The 17,071-nt window shown below is 35.2% G+C and overlaps 1 long non-coding RNA gene across 2 annotated transcripts in view; it reads right to left on the bottom strand.

The window, feature by feature from the left end:
• LOC103346236 (uncharacterized) overlaps positions 1–15,763 on the bottom strand; it is a 179,395-nt gene extending 163,632 nt beyond the window's left edge. For both annotated transcript variants that reach the window (XR_011385242.1, XR_011385245.1), the window contains exons 1-3: positions 15,612–15,763; positions 330–387; positions 152–243 (exon numbers count right to left, since the gene is read on the bottom strand). This is a non-coding gene — a long non-coding RNA (uncharacterized lncRNA). The remainder of the gene's footprint in view (positions 1–151; positions 244–329; positions 388–15,611) is intronic.
• Positions 15,764–17,071: the final 1,308 nt, after the last annotated feature.

The following is a 17,071-nucleotide window of genomic DNA, read 5'->3' as shown; positions in this document are numbered from 1 at the left end:
CATTATCTATTCCATAACAATTGATTGCTTTCCAGTGGAATGTCCTTGATTTCAATGGTTTTGTTCAGGCTTTTGATACTAATCTGTAAGATGTTGTTAGAAAGGAATCTCACCTCATCAGACATTCTGCAAGAAACAAAAAATTCTGTACCTGATAAATCATCCATATTCTCAAAGTGACAATTTTCCCTTGAAGAATTGGCTCCTCTGGATGCTTTCAAAATCAAAAGTTGGAGGTATGTTCTAGAATAAAAAAAATAAAATTTGTCTTCTTAAACAAGAGAAAGGCTATAAAAATAGAAAATCACACTTACCCTTTTCAAACTTACTTTGGTATTCTTTCCTTTTGGAGATAACACGTTCTGTTTTCACTATCCTTAGGAGTAGCTGTTGATTAAAAAAATAGCAAATGAATACATTCATTGCCCATGGTCATAAACATTTAATCTACTTAGCAAGAATGTTAGGAACTGTTTGGCAGATTTCCTCACTTAAAAAAATCATGTACTCAAATTTTTTAAATAACCTTTTTTTCACTTGCATGTACACTTCTTGTTATGCCTTGATCCCTTAAAAAGGAATTGTTGTTTTGCCCTGAGACACCTGGGTGGCTATGCTATCCACCATTCCCTCAGTGGAGGAATCTAGCAAGCAGTTAACATGTTAATTCTTCTGTATTGTATTTTCTCAGTCAATAATTCCTACCACAAAGGTTGCTGTGATGTCCAAATGAGAAATATATGACACTAGTGCATATAATTTATCAATAAATATTGTTTTCCATATGTTATGATAGTTATTTGGACTATTTGAAGATGTTATATCTTACACAGTCCTTAGCAAACTTTCCTATAGAGTTGTCAATAAATAAATGGAAAATTTATTAAATCAACAAGTATTGATTAAATAACTCTTATTACATCATAATAATTATATTATACTTCTTAATACATTATAACTGAATGAAAATTAAAATTTGAAAAGCACTATTTGTAAGGAATAATTCTACCATGCATTGGGCACAAGTAGTAGATTAAGGGGAATGGAAATATGATTTGTAGTCTCACAACAGCCAATAGACAATTACAGAGTTGCCACAAATGCTGATTTTCAGGATGTTCAAACTGGTAACACAGTTCATAAAACCCCAATGAGGCAACTGCCTTTGCTACTAGGGAACTATTTATTCAACACTGTTTGGTTTACACTTGGTCTGGAAGTTCTGTCTTTTCCACAGTAACATATAATTTTATTCTTTACTAAATTATTGAGTACATTCAACATTGTACATTTCTTAATGTGTATAAGGGAGGAGAGAACCTCCACTTTGACTATGACCTTGTCTAAACAAAATAAGAGTCGGAGAACTCAAGGGGCTTCCATAGCCTTGGAAACTCATGACTGGAGCATGGGGAGATTACTGAGGCCATAAACAAGAGTGTCAATTTGTAAAGTCAGCAACAGGAGTCACTGTGCACTTACTCCTCATGTAGGATCTCTGTCCTTAATGTGCTGTACATTGAGACTTAATGCTATAACGAGTACTCAAACAGTATATTTCACTTTGTGTTTCTATGGGGGTGCAAACTGTTGAAAGCTTTACTTAATGTATACTAAACTGATCCTCTGTAAAAAAAAAAAAAAGAAGAAGAAGAAATTATCAATTCCCAACTTGACTCTCACTGGGATTAAACATGACAATAGGTCTGATCTGATTTCATCATCATTTAAAAAATCATCTATTATTTTTCACTTTATGTTTCTGTGTGGGAGCAAACTGTTGAAATCTTTACTTAATGTATGCTAAACTGATCTTCTGTATATAAAGAGAATCGAAAATGAATCTTGATGTGAATGGAAGGGGAGAGAGAGTGGGAAAGGGGAGGGTTGCAGGTGGGAGGGACGTTATTGGGGGGAAGCCATTGTAATCCATAAGCCATACTTTGGAAATTTATATTCATTAAATAAAAGTTTAAAAAAAGACTGCATGCAATTAAATTAATTGTAATTAAATATATATAAATTTAAGTGACTTGTATTGCATAAGTATGCATATTAAATTAAATATGAAAAATAATATTTCATCCATAGACTTACGGAAAACGAAGACTGATAATTTTACAGCACTAATGAAATATCTGACGGCAGGTTGTTAGCATTTCAATCCCTTGACTACTTCTTGTTACATTGAAAACTTGAATTCTTATTTTAATCTTCCCTTCTATCTTTCTTTTTAACACATATTTACTTGAAAAACAGAGCCACAGAGATCCACTAGTTTATACCTCAAAGCCCAAAACAGCCAGGACTTGTCCATATCTAATTCAAGAGCCTGGAACTCAGTATCAGTCACCCGAGCGAGTAGCAGGAGCCCAAGTCCTTGAACCATCATCTGCTGCTTCATAAGTTATGCATTAGTGGGAAGCTGAAATCAGAAGTAGGGTCAAGACTCAAACTCAGACACTTCAACATAAGATGGGAGCATCTCATGTGCTGGCTTAACCGCTACGCCAATGCCTGTACCTATCCTTCTTTCTTTAATATTTTATGTGGTTAAGCATGGTAATGAATCAAGATAGAAAGAAGGTTTCTGTGACAGTAGGCTATTGGGGGTAAATACAGAGATTTTTCATCTTTCTGGTATGGTATTACTAGAAGTGCATTTGCAAGGAACTGCTAAGTTTAGGGTAGATAAAAACAGGGTGGGGAGATAGATTAAGGATAGAAAAAAATAGAGTGACATTCAAGTACTTCATGCATTGCTATTTGTGTCCCTTTAGGACTTTTATAACTGTGTATAGATATATGTGTATATGCATGTATCTATTGAGCATTACAGTCTTTTATAACTTAGAATGGATGCCTCTAATAGCTATTATGCTACCTTTATTTTTCCTCTTCTTCACTTTCCCCAACAACCTGTTCTTTTTTACCTTTTCTTTCCTCCTTTGCCCAACTACTGTATCTCTATCCCCAGTTCATTTTTTCTTTAATAATTCTGATCTTGAATAGAATTTTCCTGATCATGACTTTAGAACAAAAATACTAAATTAATGGGAATAAGCAATTGCTGCTATTAATTCCTGCAAACCCAAGTTAGTTGACCTTAATTTTATAGCATGGATCACAGCTGTTCCATTGATATTGGCAGTGATTGAGAATAAGGGGGATGGGAATAATTAAAGAGCATATGATGTGTTTGTTTGCATCTTGAGTGACTGCTATAGAGTAAATGCAATCAAAGGCATGGTACATTAAATAAATCAAATAGTCCCATAAATCAGCACAACCTGCCAAAAATGAGCAGCAGGAGCTTGCGGTGCAGCAGGTCTGCTTGTCAGTCCTTAGGCAAGCTGTTACCTCCAGGGTGAAACCATCAGAAACAGTACTCAAGTAATCAGAGAGAATCTCCTTTTTGGAGGAATAAGAATCTCAGTAAGATCGCCTAAAATGTAGTAACAATAGTTTAACATATGTGACAAAGTGTGAAATTTGTAAGTTTTGTTCATATACATTGTCACATTTTACCTTCCCGATAATTTCATGGTTTGTTATTTACAGAAGGGAAAATGAAAGCTTACATATGATAGTTCTTTAAGGTCACATGGCAAAGAAGCATCCTTCTGGGACTTCATCAATATATTTCATATTTTTTCTATTTATACTATGTCATAAGGGGTATGTCATAAAAGTTGTATCCTCTTAACATCACAGCTGCTATTACATGCTCAGTTATATCTTTTAAGAATCTGTGACTCTAGCGGTGAGGGTTAAAATATCTGATGAATTAGAAAAGTTACAAAATGTGTAGGATTCAGAAAAATCAGTACATCATGTAATAATAGTGTTTTTAATAGAAAATTCATGTAGCTATAATGTAAACTGAAATAAGGTAAAAGAAACATTGTATACTATATTATATTATAGTAATGAAAGTAACATAATTCTCAGAATGCTATAAGGCAGCCAGTCAAAAACAAACTATGGTAGTAATCTCAAATCAAATTAAAGATCTGGCTCCATGATGAATGTTTTAAGGTAATTAGAATTTAAAGATTGTGCCTCAAAAACAATTGAGTAAATGATATTTGTTATATTCTACTATGTGCCTTATAAAATATCATCACTAGTTTGCATCAATAGAGCTATGGAATAATTTCAGAATTTTTATCATTCATGGTTTGACTTCATAGTTGCTTGAGGAAAATTCCTGCAGATTCTGATTATAGTAAGTTAACATCAGAAGGAAAAATATCTTGTTTTCAGTGACCACAGATATTGCTCTCAAAGGTTCTGGAATGAAGACAATTATTACTTTACTATTTTGAATAGACTTTACTTTTAGAGTAGTTTTGGGATTGCAGCAAATTTGAAAGGAAAGGACAGAGATTCCCTACATACTTCCTGCCCACACACATGCATAACCTTCCCCTTTATCAACAGCCTTCTGCAGAGGGTTACATTTGGAACTACATTGACACTTCATCATCCCCAAAGCCCACATTTACATTAGGTAGGTTCTCTTTTTTAAGATTTATTGTATTGAAAGGAAGTTAGAGAGAGAGAGAGAGAGAGAGAGAGAGAGAGAGACCAAGACAGAGATGGTCCATTCCTGGGAATGGCTACAATGGCCAGGTCTGGGTCAAAACAAAGCTGGGAACCTGAAACTGCATCTGGGTCTCCCGTATGAGTGGCAGGGACCCAACATTTGAGCCATGTTCTGCTGCCTTCCCAGGTGTTTTAGTGGGAACTGGATAGAAAGTGCGGCAGCCAGGGCTTGATATGGAACTCCCATATGGGATGCCGGCTCCACAGGTGGCAGCTTAACTCACTATGCCACAACAGGAGACCCATGAGTTCACTGTTGAGGGTTTATATCCATTCCACAGTTTGGATAATTGGAAAATGACATGTATGCAGCATTATAGTGCCAAACAGATACTCTAGGCATAGAGAGCATTTTCACTGATTTAACAATGCATGTTCTGTTTATCCCTCTCTCCCACCTAACTCCACTGGCAGCCTCTAATCCTACTGTCTTAGCCATTTGCCTTTTCCAGATTGCCATATGTATGGAGTGATATACTATGTAGCTTTTTCTGATTTTCTTCTTTCATTTAGTTAAATGCCTTTAAATTTCATTCTGCATTTTCTCATGTGTTGATAGCTCATTTCTTTTTAACACTAAGTATTATTCCATTCTCTAATTTTAGCAGGGTGAAATCATTTCAATGGTAACACCCAAGTTGGGCATGGTAGCTTTCCCCTGGTTAGCAGGATGCAGAGGAATGGTCATTTCTATTGGTGTGGCCATCCCTTCACCTCCAGCAAAAGCTTGTGAATCATGGATGTCCAAAATGTGGTGAGAGTTACAGGGGTTTCATCAAGACAAACACCCACAAACATGAGAACAGCCATGATTGTGCTGCATAAAACTTCAAAATTCATTAGTTCTAGGGTACAGGGACTCCTGTTTTAAAACCTTGCAAAAATACCTTTACCTTCCTTTCAAACTGTGATTTTAACTTTTCCTCTTGTTAATATTTACTTCTGAATTTATTAATCATGAATTATATAGTTTGGCAGAAAAATCAGATTAAACTAATCATATTGTCAAATTGCATATTTTTCTTAATATCAGCAATTATAACTTTAATGGTGCATATATTTAAGACAATCAAAACATTGAGATCTTTAGTTAGTATCAAGGAGCATTGTCTTAGTGAAAAATATATGTATGCTATATATGGATCTACAAATATATGTATATATATATGGATCTATAAATATACCTACAAATATATATAATTCATATGGGCAGAGACAATACATTACAATAAAGTATGTCTATGCAACTCAGAAACTTACTTAGTCAAAGAATATTTCTAACAAAGCAATGACTTATCATTTAGATTATACAGCTAGAGCAGTTGATTCTGAGTTTGACAAATCACTACACTTTTCAAAAAACATTAGAAGAGTTAGTAAAAAGAGTGTAAGAATAGGAATTAGGGGGTGGGGTTCTAAGATGGCAGAATAGTCGTCTGAGCTAGCCTGAACTAGGCTAAGCAAAATTAAAAGAAAAGGAGTAGAGAAAGTATACTCAGGGTAAAGCTGCAGGGGAAACTGCAGTGGGAGGTCCTGCGAAAGCAGTAGAAATGGCCCGGACCTGTGTTTAAGGTGCAGACATGCAGCAAGAAGCAACGAAACAACAAAGGATCCAGCACCTTGGATCTGGAAAAAGCCTGCCCTGGCAAACAAGATGAGGTCAGATTGCACTGGCCCACATCACTGTTGATACAGATAGAGGAAGAGCCCAGTTTGGACTGTACAATTTTGGAGTCAGCCTGGTTTCCTTGGGGTAACCAGCAACTGTTCACCCAGAGTGGGGGAAAAAAATCAGTGCCTCTCTGTCTCTCCCTCTTACCCCTACAACAGCAATCTGTGACCAGCTATGGAAGGGCTGGCACCATTTCTGGATATAGGCAGGTAGCAGCTGCTCCAGCTTTTTGTGTGCACCCAGCAATTCTCAGGGACATTCTCCACCCAGCCAGCACGGGCAATGACAGCATTTCGAGAGCAACCAGCAGGGATGGTCTCTACCTCACCAGCTTCACCCACCCAGTAAATGTGGGGAGGGGGACAAATCCCTATGGAAGGGAAGTGCCGCCTGTGGGGAATCTTGTAAGTACCCATCACAATTGTGAAGTGAGAGGGACTGTGGCAGGCAGGCATTGTGCATGCCTGTGATCCAGGGATTTTACCAGAGAGGAAAAGCAATGTTCCCCACTGACTTTGAGTCTGACTGCAAGAATCGGACTCAATCCAGAGAGATGGAACACACATTGGCAGCAGCTCTGGGAACACCTTGGTCTCCCTGGGGACAGGACAGGCTAGTGGGGCTGAGTGATCCCTCTTGACTCCTTGATCATGAGAGGTCTGGGTATTGAGACCGAGACAGCACTGCGACTGCGTGAGAGAAAGCAGGGTGTATTAAGGTTTCTGGGCAATCACTGAATGCTACTGCACACTCTCAGAGCTCCTTGGTTGTGTAGAGCAGCTTAAAGCAGAGGGAACCATGCTCACAGTGAGGACTGAGCAGATCATTTGTGCAGCTAATACGGTGGTACAGATGAATATTGAACATACAGGAGCTAACACCTGGGAATTCCTCAGCTTCAAGGAGAGTAGGTGAGGGGATGACCACACCAACAGAGGTGACCATTCCTCTCCATCCTGTTAACCAGAGGAGAGCTTACCATGCTGAACTTGGGTGCTACCCTGGATACTCACTTCACCCTGGAGCACGGACCATAGCTCCCTGTCCACACTCAATGACATACCTCTTGGTAATCACTGAAGGAACAAACATTTCACTAAGCCACAGAGACATAGATCAAAGATAAAATCCATCAGAGGAAAAACAAACAACAATTAATTCTACAAATGACTAAAAATAAATGCTGAATTATAAGAAACAATAATAAGGAAGATACCATGACAGTCCAACCCCAGCCCTACAAAGGAAAACAACAACATTTCAATATTAGAATGTGAAGATGAAGAGATTGAGGAAATTTCAGAAATGGAATTCAAAAACTTAATCATAGGATTACTCAAAAGCAATCAGAAGCAAATCCATGGGGCCGGCGCTATGGCACAGCAGGTTAACGCCCTGGCCTGAAGGTTGGCAACCCATATGGGCACCAGTTTGAGTCCTGGCTGCTCCACTTCTGATCCAGCTCTCTGCTATGGCCTGGGAAAGCAGCAGAAGATGGCCCAAGACCTTGGGCCTCTGCACCCAAGTGGGAGACCCAGAAGAAACTCCTGTCTCCTGGCTTTGGATCAGCATAGCTCTGTCCATTGTGGCCAATTGGGTAGTGAATCAGTGGATGAAAGACCTCTCTCTCTCTCTCTTTCTGACTCTGCCTTCTCTGTGTAACTCTGACTTTCAAATAAATAAATAAATATTTAAAAGTCCACAAACTAAAGAAAACCATATATGATAAGAATGATTTTTTCCCATGAATTTGAGATTATAAAACACAATGAGATATTAGAAATGAAGAATTCAATATATCCAATTAAAAATGCATGGGAAAGCCTTAAAACAGACTTGATGAGGAAGAAGAAAGATATCCAATATAGAAGATAAATCTCTGGAAATCATTCAGTCAGACCAAAAAAAAAAAAAAGGAGTAATTATAAAAATGGTATTGGAGATCTATGGGATACTATCAAATACCCAACATATAGGTCTTAGGAGTTCCTGAAGATGTGCAAAGAGAGAATGGAGTAGATGGCATATTTAGTGAAATAATTGCAGAAAATTTCCCTGATTTGGAGAAAGAAAGGAATGTCAAAGCACAGGAAGCACATAGAACTCCTAACATACATGACCAGAAAAGATCTTCACCATGACGCATTGTAGTCAAATTTTCCACAGTAAAGTATAAAGAAGATTCTAAAATGTGCATGAGAAAAATGTCAGATTATTTTCAGAAGATCTCTAATTAGACTCATAGTTGACTTCTCCTCAGAAAGCTTAAAGGCTAGTATACAGTGGCAAGTTACACTCCAAGTCTTAAGAGAAAAAAGACTGTCAACTCAGAATACTGTACCCTGCAAAGCTCTCATTTATGAATGAAGGTGAAATAAAGACCTTCCATAACAAAAATTGGAAGAATTTGTCACCACTTGTCCAGTCTTACAAAAGATGCTAAAGGATGTACTACACACAGAAACACAGAAAGAAAGCCATCATCATAAAGAATGTGAAAGTAGAAAATCTCTCAGTAAAAGTACAATGGAAATCCAAAGAAAATGATAGAAATATTGATAGAAAAATGGCTGGGCCAAGTAGTTGCTTATCAATAGTTACATAATAGTTAATCAATAGTTACATCAACAGTTGAACATAAATGGCCTCGACTCTCCAGTTAAAAGATTCAGACTTGTCGACTGGATTAAAAAAAAAAATCAAGACTCATCTCTTTGCTGCCCTCAACAAACACATATACCAACAAAGATATGCACGGACTGAAAGTGAAAAGATAGAAAAAGATATTTCACGCCAATGGAAAGCAAAAAAGGGCAGGTGTAGTAATCTCAATATCAAAGGAAATAAATTTTAACACAAAAACTGTTAAAAGACACAGAAATGGGTACTAAATAATAATGAAGGGATCAAACCAACAGGAAGATGTGACTATATAAATGTATACACACCCAATTATAGGATGCCTAATTACAAAAAAGAACTGTTAATGGATCTAAAAGGAGACACAGACTCCAATAAATAGTAATGGGGGACTTCAACACCCCACTTTCATTAGTGGATAAAACAACCAGGCTTAACATCAACAAACAACAGAGTTAATTGACACTCTGGACCAAATGGACCTAACTGCCATCTATAGAACTTTTCAACCCACAGTGGCAGAATACATATTCTTTTCAGAGGTACATGGAACTTTCTCTAGAATAGACCATGTAATAGGCCATAAAGCAAGTCTGATAAAATTCAAAAAAATCAAACTCATACAATGCATCTTCTCTAATCAAATTGGATAGAAGCTCAAAATCAACAAATCAAGAATTTCTAGAACATATGCAGACACATGGAGACTGAATAACATGCTCTGAATGAACAATGGATCATAGAAGAAATCAAGAGAGAAATAAAAAAAATCCAGAAATGAATGAAGATGACAACACATCGTATCAAAACCTATGGGATTCAGCAAAATCAGTGTTAAGAGGAAACTTTATAGCAATTGTTTCCTACATCAAGGAACTGGAAGGTCACCAAGCTGTCAATGCATTTCAAACAAACCAAAACACAAATTAGTAGGAGGAAATTAATAATTAAAATTAAGGATTAAATAAACAAAATTGAAACAAAAATACAAAAGATCAATGAAATGAAGTTCTGTTTTTTTGAAAAAATAAGCAAAATTGACACACCATTGGCCCTACTAACCAAAAAACTCTAGAGAGAAGACCCAAATCAATAAAATCAGAGACTAAAAAGGAAATGTAACAGAATATACCACAGAAATAAAAAGAATAATCAGGAATTAACACAAAGATCTGTAAGTCAACAAATTGGGAAACTTAGAAGAAATGAATAGATTCCTGGACACATACAATCTATCAAAATTGAGTCATGAAGACATAGAACACCTAAACAGACCAATAATCAAGATACAAATTGAATTAGTTAAAAACACGCTCCCAAAAAAGAAAATTGGAACAAAGATTCCAATGGCTTCACTTCAGAATTCTACCAGACATTTAAAGAAAAACTAATTCTAATTCTTCTGAAGCTATTCAAAATAATTGAAAGGGAAGGTATCCTCCCAAACTCCTTCCAGGAAGCCAGCACTACCTTAATTCCTAAACCAGAAAAATAAACAACAGAAAAAGAGATTATAGACCAATTTCTCTGATGAACATAGATGCAAAAATCCTCAACAAAATACTATACAAAATTGAATCCAACAATAAACACATCAGAAAGATCATACACCAGACCAAGTGGGATTTATCTCTGATATGCAGGAAGGTTCAACGTTCAAAAATCATTAAATGACATTGACAAATTGAACAAAAACCAGATGATTATCTCAATAGATGCAGAGAAAGCATTTGATAAAATCCAACACCCTTTTATGATTAAAAAAAAAAAAACTTAAGCAAATTAAGTATAGAAAGATTTCCTCAAAATAATCGAGGCAATTTAAGACAAACCCACAGCCAGTATCCTTCTGAATGGGGAAAAACTGGAAGCATTCCCATTGAGATCCAGAACCAGGCAAGCATGCCCACTCTCACCACTGCTATTCAATATAGTCCTAGAAGTTTTAGCCAGAGCCATTAGGCAAGAAAAAGAAATCAAAGGGATACAATTGGGAAGGAGAAAGTCAAGCTATATCTATTTGCTGATGACATGATTCTGTATAAAGGGACTATTGGAACTCAAAAAAAGGTTGGTAAACAGCAGGTTATAAAATCAACACACAAAAAATCAATAGCATTGTATAGACAGAAAATGCCATGGCTGAGAGAACTTCTCTCAATGAAATCCTGTCATTTGCGACAAAATGGATGCAACTGGAAACAAATATAACTAGTGAAATAAGCCAGTCAAAATGATAAATAGCTTATGGACTCTCTCATCTATGGTCAGTAATAGAGTAACCTAAAATGTAATCTATAAGAGTAAAACTGACACCTTGAGATATGACCATTTTGAACAGCCCTTGTCCTGACTGTTTTTCTTGTTTGTTTGTTTTTATTCATTTTTCCTTTTTTCTTCATTCTATTTGCTGAACTCTCTACTTAGTATAGGATTCACATTATGAGTATAAAAATAACTGAAAACAGATATTCACAAAAAGTAAGAAGGAAAAAGGGAGAGGGAGGAGAAAGAAGGGTGAAAGTTGGGTAGGAGGGGGATGGAGGGGAAGAATCACCATATTCCCAAATATGTATATATTACATACATGAAATTTGTATTCCTTAAATAAAAAATAGGAATTTTTGTTCAATGATATTTCTCAGAAGTTTATAAAATATTGTTTAAAGTCAAAATTGGCTTTTGACTTTAATTTCACAAAGCATGTTTTTTTAAGCTAATACTCAATTTACAAGGACAAATTATTTCTTGGAATTATAGAGAAATCAAAGTAAAAGATGAATAGAGTTCTATTATTATTTATTATTGTAGACTCTTTTGCAAATTGGTGGTTAAGAGCTGTGAATGTTCCATATATTTAGTACAAACACTTGCACATGACAGAATTACAATCTGTAATACAGAAAAGCATAGGACATTGGGTGGGAAAATGTGCTTATATGATCCTGCACCTGAGCACAATACCATTGAAAATATCAAGAACATTTAATATTTATTTGGAGAAGAGAGAAGCAACATATCCAACAAGTTGCACAATCTTCCACTGCCTGGATTCTTTATATTTATTATATAAAAAAATCAACAGCATTAATGGGGTATGTTGTTGAGGATTCAGTGAGAAAGTATTTATTAAAAAGAGGAATGAAAAACATATAGCTATTATCAATAAATTTAGCTATTATTATAGCTAATTAAATTACTACATTCATGAATTACATAATATACTTTTCATTCTAAATGCAGTGACATTACACAAAGATAGAATATTATATCCACTAAAGCTACTTTGTTTTTGAGGCTTTAAATGAAATATGAGGCGTGTGCATTCCTACGTTTTCTCTCATTAAAAGTATTACATGACTGGCTTTCTAATGAAGTCATTTTCACTTAACTTGTTCTCATGTTACTGAGTATAATATTCACTGTATTGAGGCATTTTGAATATTAAATTCCTTTGTCATTTGACATGAATAAAATACAATCCCATAGCTACTTTCATTCTTCTTGACCATTGCCATATAACAATCTGTCCACATGATGGTTAAAAATTAAGGCTATTCAATCATCAGATTTTTTCATAGCATATGTAAAAATAGTTTTGCGATGATATTATGTCATATTATTCAAAATTCTACATAAAGCGAAACTTAGAGACTAGTTGTACAAATAAGAAACACTTAAATTACTATCTCCAGTATTGTTGGATTTGCAATTCTGTATACTCTTACCCACAATATGGACCTAGTAATATCATTTTATAAATTGAGTTTTAGTCTCATGAGATATGTTTGGTGGCAGGGAGGGAAAAAGAAAAAAAAATTATATTAAGTCTGCATCTTTCAAACTCAACATTTGCAAGAGTCTACTAATTGATTATTATATATTCCCAAAAGTTTTTTGAAACACTATTATATGTGGAGGTTCAGTGTGATAGAAACATTAAGAAAAATATGTTTCATACATCAATTAGATTGTATTTTTGAGTAACAAGGAGATATATATGCGTTGTGTGAAGGGGACATGTATTTAGCAACAGAAGAAGAGAAGTACTTATGAAGTTATTTTATAAACAGAACATTTGGTCAAATGGGAGTTGCATATGCCAAAATAAAATATCTCTTTACTACTTTTTACCATTAGTATTTCATTAACTGGCAAATGCCAACAAGCAACTTGACATGCACAAGGAACTAGAAGAAATTTTATTAGCACCGTAAAACTGCAGGAAATCATGTTTAGGAATGAGGTGTCTGAAACATATCAGGATGTTTTTCTACATTTTTCTCCATATATTTTTATTTTTCAAATATTATGCAACTTATTTAAACCACAAATAACTCTTAAAAATAAATGCCACTCATTTCCAGGAGATGACTATATTTCATATATTAGCTTTCATTTGAAGAGGAATATTATTAACTTCTCTGAGAGAAGCTCACCAGTGCGGAGTGTAAGACATACAATATTTTGTTGCTTGAAATCATGATACTATATAGTTCAACAGTAGTAATAATATAATGTGCTGATCTACTTATGCTTTCTTTTAATCTTTTAACCAAATTAAACCACATAAAGGTCTTGATGTTGCCTATTGCTGGAAGATTATTGCTAATCATAAATTAAGTTTGAACTGCCAAGTCCAAAAATATTGTAGGTTAGATACTAAACAGAAATACAGACCTCAGCAATCCTTACTCTGGATAACAATAAAGAAAATCAGAGATGGGAAAAGTCAAATGACACCACATCACAATGATATCAAGAACACTATTCTCCAAATTAAGCATAACAAATCCTAAATTTCATTAGATGTAATGTAGGAGTTGCGCCATCATTTTAGTCATTTGATCCCATTTGATCCATTAGTGAGGTATACCAATGCTTCCTTTCTGGAGCTATGATTCATGCTGATGAGTAAAGTGATATTTTGGGAATTCTCTGGTGATTAATTATCAACAGGGCAAATATAGCATGAAAGACTGGATTGACTTCCTATTTGAACCAAATAGGATAAAATGCATTCCTGTAGAAAAAGGCCATAACAAAAATTAGTCCTCTTGAATGCGAACAGCAATTCTAAATCATTATGTTGTATGTGATTTTAAGATTATTCTTATTTAAGGCTTTTGTTTTTTAAAACAAGATGCTAACTTTTTCCAGAGGAATTACTATTAGTGAGGAGTCAACTGTGAAAAAAACATTTAAATAATAAATTATATACATGAACCTTTAACGGTAAAAGTCCTAGGGACTCCTCAAACAACCCTTCCTCTTTCAAAATAAGAGAAAGTAAATCAAGTAGGATCACAGAAAAGTATCTAAACTTATACAGTTATACTGTACATGTATTAAATGCCCAGTATTATATAACAGAGATAATCAGAGAAATGTTAGAATAACTATAAAACTAGACTTCCATACAGTATTTCTCTCTCTTTCTTTTTTTCCTTCCTGTCTGCTCTGCTCTGCTTCTTCCTCCCTCCCTCCCTTCCTCCCTCCCTCCTTCCCTTCCTTCCTTCCTTCCTTCCTTTCTTTTTCTTTTCTTTCTTTCTTTCTCTTTCTTTCTTTCTTTCTTTCTTTCTTTCTTTCTTTCTTTCTTTCTTTCTTTCTTTCTTTCTCTTTCTTTCTTTCTTTCTTTCTTTCTTTCTTTCTTTCTTTCTTTCTTTCTTTCTTTCTTTCTCTCTCTCTCTCTCTTTCTTTCTCTTTCTCTCTCTCTCTTTCTCTCTTTCTCTATTCCTTCTTTCTCTTTTTTCTTTCTTCTTCCTTCCTTCCTTCCTTCCTTCCTCTTTCTTTCTCCTTTATCTCTCTTTCTTTCTCTCTCTCTTTTCTCCTTCCTTCCTTCCTTCCTTCCTTCCTTCCTTCCTTCCTTCCTTCCTTCTTCCTCTTTCTTCCTCTTTCTTTTTCTGTCAATGGTGCAGAATGGATAGCCCAGAAAGGCATCCCTACTGGTATAGTATACACAGGGTTTACAAAGGTATAGAGATTATACAATAGGATTTTTTTTTAAATAAATGGCACTGGAAAAACTGGAAATTTACAGGTAAAGAATTCAATCTAGACATTGACCTTATATGTTACACTAAAATTGATTTAAAAAGTATCATAGAACAAAATGCAAAAATCCCAACTCTAAAACTTTCAGAGAATAAGATAGGAGAAAATCTAGATTAAATTAAGATGTTATTAATCTTTTGAGACTATACCAAAAGAAATTCCATAAAAGAAAATGATGATAGAATGTATTTCACTGAAATTAGAAATGTATTTTGCAAAGGTACTATTAAAAGAATAAAAAAGAAAAGTCATAGATTGGGAAAATGTTTGCAAAACACATATCTGATATAGAACCTGCATCCAAAATACACAAAAAAATCACGATATGAATATTAAAGGACCAAACAAATTCAATTAAGAACAGACCAAATATCTGAATAGAATTTCACCAAAGAACATATAGAGATGGCAAATATGCAGATGAAAGATGCCAAACTTATTTGTCATCAGGAGAAAACAAGCTAAAACAGGATGAATTGACTTCTTTGTGCCTATAAATATGTAGAAATCCCAAAAACCTGGAATAAAAATAGCTAGTAAGGATATAGAGCACCAAGAACACAGAATCATTACTAGTAGAAATATATAACGCTAGCTTCATTGGAAAAGAGTTTGATAATTTGTATAGGTTACATACATTCACATTCTAAATCAGCAATAATTCTTCTTATTCCCTTGGTCAGTCTTTGTCAGTCAGGAATTAGAGTGTTGGCCAGTACTATGGAACAGGAATCCCAAAAGACAAGGTGGATAATTGGACCTAGAGGGGCAGAAGATGAACACAGGTGATTGTCTTTGCCATGGTGACCGGAACCCCAACAATAATTAGAATAGTCTGACCCCATAGATATATGGAATTGCCTAACTGGTATAGAGTTCTAAGAGAAGAAATAGATAATCTACCAAAGTCTTTCTTTGTCTTTATACATTTGAGAATTCTAGTTCTAGTGAATAAGAGTCTCACTTGCATCTCTAAGACAGGGAGTCATGGCCTGTTTTGGGCTGAATTATTCTGAAGTTCTAATCTCCAAATGTGACTTCATTCAGAGATAGAGCCAAGAAGAAAGTAATACAGGTTAAAATGCCATAAGATTGACCTTAATCCAATAGAAATGATGTTCTTATTAGAAAAGACAGAGATGACAGAGATCTCAACCCCTTCCCTCTCACTGCACACACACAAGAAAGGTCAGCGGAAGACACGGCAAGAAGACAGATGGCTGCAACCCAGGAAAACAGGTTTCACAAAGTAGATGGCACCTTGACCTTCGGAGCCTTGTCTCAAGAACTGTGAGAAAATACATTTTTTGTTACTTAAGCCAGCTATTATCAGTAGCCCCAGTTAATTATTCCATCTATATGTATTGGTTAATAAATAAATAAATGCAAATATTTGTTCATCAAACAGCTGAGAGGACCAAGAAGCAAAGACACTGCATAGAACCAAGAACACCTAGCACTCAGGTCATTTTGCAGTAAAATGAATGATAGCTTCTCAGAGAAATAGCTTATTCTAGAACTACCACAGGAAGTATAAAAGAAGGCTCTGAAACATTGTGTGGTGCCTGAAAGTCATAAAGTATTAAAAATATCACAGTGATGGTGCTGTCAAATGGATACAGAAGCCACCTGAAACAGCAACGTCTGATGGTTCAGCTGATTCTTAGATTATTTGGCTTATAAAAGGCCAAATTTGGTCAATAAAAAATAATAGGCTATAGCCTAAATTATGAGTGAAATATCCATAAGCTCATACTGGAATAAACAAAAATGAAAATTCAAAAGTTTTAAGGAATATTCCATGTAGAAGAATACCAAATGATTGATAAATATGTATGCCTTGGAACTTCTAGGAAGGGGATTTGGATCTTTCCTATTGCAGCCTCAGGTGCCTGCCGGAAGCTACTTCCTTGGTTTTCTGTTGCATCACTTCAGTCTCCATCTGCATTTTCATATTTCCCTTAGTTCCAAAATTAAACACTTAATTGACTTGTTTCAGAGTGCGACCTTCCTATCCTTTCTAACTCTTTTGAGTGATTGTAATGTTCCTTATTAATCACACAGGCTATCTCTCAGGGATGATCCCTGTTCCTGTGC

Source organism: Oryctolagus cuniculus, chromosome 1, assembly GCF_964237555.1.
Source record: "Oryctolagus cuniculus chromosome 1, mOryCun1.1, whole genome shotgun sequence".
In the NCBI taxonomy this organism is placed as follows: Eukaryota; Metazoa; Chordata; class Mammalia; order Lagomorpha; family Leporidae; genus Oryctolagus; species Oryctolagus cuniculus.
Note: the sequence above shows the minus strand (reverse complement) of the source record. Positions and strands in the feature narration are given on the sequence as shown.